The sequence below is a fragment of the Capricornis sumatraensis genome, chromosome 23, assembly GCF_032405125.1.
Source record: "Capricornis sumatraensis isolate serow.1 chromosome 23, serow.2, whole genome shotgun sequence".
NCBI lineage: Eukaryota > Metazoa > Chordata > Mammalia > Artiodactyla > Bovidae > Capricornis > Capricornis sumatraensis.
Window position 1 is genome coordinate 45156106 of NC_091091.1, and position 3514 is coordinate 45159619.

Sequence of the window (3514 nt, forward strand, 5' to 3'; positions counted from 1 at the left end):
GAACTGATCTCTGCAGTCCTTTAAAGGAAAGGATAAACGGTGCTTGTTACATACATGATTTTCTTTTTTTTTTTTTTACTGTGCTGGGTCTCTGTTGCTGCTCGGCTTTCTCTAGTTGCAGTGCTTCTCACTGTAGGGCCTTCTCTTGTTGCAGCTGGAGCACGGACTCTGGGGCATGCAGGCTTCAGGGGCTGCGGGTGGTGGGGTCAATATTTGCGGTTCCCAGGCTCCAGAGTGCTGGCTCAATAGCTGTGGTACACAGGCTTAGTTGATCGGAGGCATGTCGAATCTTCCCTGACCAGGGATCAAACCTGTGTCTCTTGCATTGGCCGGCAGATTATTTACCACTGAGCCACCAGGGAAGCCCTTGTGTTTTTTGTTTTTTTTTAAGCCATGTTCTGGCCCCTCTCTCTATGAAATCGCCATGACGGGTGGGGCCCCGTGCACGTGTCCTGACAGCTGGGGGGCCTGAAGACCCTCACTACTGCTCAGTAAAGCGGCGCTCAGGTCCCTGTGTTCCGGGCACCACCCAGCTTCCATTTCAGCCAAACCAGCTGCACCCCCAAATTGCTCCATAAATTTCCCGCCGGCAAGTTTCCAGCCTTTGAGGTGGATTCTGTACGTTGGAGGGCGTTGTCGCTGCCTCCTATGTGAGCCCAGAGGACATCCTCCCGTGGCAGCAGTACAGCTGGGGCGGTGGGCGGGCTTGGCTGATGGCGGCGACACAGTGTCCCCGGCCGGGACCCGGCAGTCCCCCTACTGGGGCGTCATGCATCACGACAAGGAGGCCACAGAGGAGGAGGTGGTGAGGTGGATTCCGGGGCTGCTGAACGCTGCCTGGACGACCCGGACTCTTCTGGTGGGTGAAGGTGTGACACCGGCTGACATCACTGTTGTCAGCAGCCTGTTGGGGCTTTATTCACAGGTTCTGGAGCCTTCTTTATGCCAGGCCTTCCCTAATACCAGCTGCTGGTTCCTCACCCACATGAACCAGCCCCAGTTCCGGGCTATCTTGAGGGAGTTGAAGCTCTGTGAGAAAATGGCCCGGTTGGATCCTAAACGGTTTGCGGAGAGCCATCCTAAAAAGCACACCAACTGGAAAGAGAAAGGCTCTCCAGAAGCCAGGCAGAGGCCCCAGGTGAAGCAGAAAGAGGAGAAGAAGGCGGCTGCCCTGCTCTTGAGGGAGGAGCTGGGTGAACATGGGCAGGTGCTGGCTGCTGAGCTGAAGGCCAAGGATCCCTCTACTCACCTGCCTGAGAGTACCTTCTTGTTGGATGGATTTAAGCGCGAGTACTCCCATGAGGACATGCTGTCTGTGGTGCTGCCGCATTGGGGAGCACTTTGATCAGGGTGGGATTCCCTGGTGGCTCAGATAGTAAAGCATCTGCCCGCAATGCGGGAGACCCGGGTTCGATCCCCAGGTCAGGAAGATCCCCTGGAGGAGGAAATGGCAACCCACTCCAGCACTCTTGCCTAGAAAATTCCATGGATGGAGGAGCCTGGTGGGCTACAGTCCATGGGGTCGCAGAGTCAGACAGGACCGAGCGACTTCACTTCACCTGATAAGGGTGGCTGGTCGCTGTGGTACTCCGAATACAGCTTCCCAGGCCTCCCTGAGCTGCAGCCTTGTCACTGGACTGTTCCAAGCCATTGGACAAACTGAGGAGGAACGCCTTTGCCAGTGTCTTTCTCTGTGGAACCAACCACAGCAGCTCCATTTCTGGAATCTGGGTCTTCCAAGGCTGGCACTTGCCTTTCTGCGGAGCCCAGATCGGCCTGTGGACCACAAGTCACGTGTATGGTGGAGACTGGATATCAGCAATGAGGAGACCCAGATGGTGGTTGGAGAGTACTTTTCCTGGGAAGGGGCCTTTCAGCACGTGGGCAAAGCCTTCAATCAAAGCAAGGCCTTCAAGTGAACATCTCTTGCCGTCGCCGAGCTGCTATACCTGCCCTTCAAGGAGAATGGAGGTCATTAAAGGAAACTGAACGATGAAAAAAAAAAAGCTGTGTTCTGAATCTAATTAATCTTGTGTACACTTGAGTGCTTGGGGACTTGCTGTATAGATGGAGTGATTCATTCTATAAAGCCGTCCCCAGCTTTCTGGAGTGTCTCTTTCATGCTGAGCGGGGATGGTGGTCTGACCTCCACACATTTTCGTGACATCCCCGAGAGACTATGCGGTTATGACACGCTCCTCTGAGAGCCCACTGGAGTTGTTCGTCTTAACCAGAGTCCTAGGGGGAAAGCGGTTTTTGCCTTGGGCACTTTTCCTTGTGAAATGTATCTCTTCATATATATTTAGTCCAGAGCAAAAATTGTTATCTTCTCTACCTGTGATCACAGCTATTAAATAAATAACTAAAGGGAATCTATCTTCAGAAGACAAAAATTGGGGAGTTCTTTTCCACCAGTGTGACCTCAATAAAACATTGTCATCTTTGTAGACCCATCTTTACTTACCTGCTGCAGCTTTGTAAAGCAAAATGGTCATTGCCTCTTCTAGGATGGAAAATGTCCATTTTATTAAAATTCAGAAGGTTAAAAAATGCCCAGATCTGCAAACACTGGTTTTAGTGGTTGGTGTCTTGAAGCACTCCCTTGATCGTCAGCGCAATACAGTATTGGAGAAGGACAGATAGAGAACTAAGTGTTGTGACAAGGTCAAGGTGAATGGAATGGATGTGAGCCTGTCCCCAGGGCCTTGCAGCCTGGGAGGAAGATGAAGCAGATACTCAACAGAGCAGTGGGCTCAAGGCTCAGAGGAGAAAAAAGAAGCATTGCCCTCAGCTTGGGGTCAGGGTGGAATGGCATGGTCTTCCCTTAGCAAGGCTGGATGAGGGGTCAAGGCCACGTCAGATCCAGGACCCACCCAGTGTTCTTCAGTTCTCTAAGAATTAATGCAATCCACTGTTGGTGCAAGAGAATTACAAGTTGGAACCTGACTTTGTGAAGATACAATGGCAAAGAGTCTTGATAAGTAGTGGGCACAACCCACAGCTCCATGTATGCAGGAGAAAACACCTAGACGGGGTCACCCTGCCTGCCTCATTGACTGGCCATTGGAGCCTTCCAGCTGGCCAGCTAGAGTGCCCATGTGAAGTACTTACCCTGCTCCTGACACTATGGAAAGCATTTTGCATGTATCCTCTCATGAATAAGATGGTTAGATAGCATCACCAACTTAATGGACACGAATTTGAGCAAATTTCGGGAGACAGTGGAAGACAGAGGAGGCTGGCATGCTGCAGTCCATGGAGTCACAAAGAGTTGGACATGACTTAGCGACTGAACACGAAAGCATCTTCTCATACGATCCTTAATCCTAGGAGGTGAGTTCTATAAGTAGTTCCAAGAAAAGAATGTGAAAACCATACTTAGGAGTAACTTGTCCAGTTCTACAAAGGTAATAAATAACTGAGTTGGGTACCGAAACTGCTCACCCAGTAAGCTAAGACCACCCTTCATAACTGCCCACTGCAAAGGCATTCTGGACACTCTTTTGAAAGTCCC

General features: G+C 51.1%; 1 pseudogene; it reads left to right on the forward strand.

Moving 5' to 3' along the window:
• Nucleotides 1-424: 424 nt before the first annotated feature.
• Nucleotides 425-1919, forward strand: LOC138070230 (elongation factor 1-gamma pseudogene; annotated as a pseudogene).
• Nucleotides 1920-3514: the final 1595 nt, after the last annotated feature.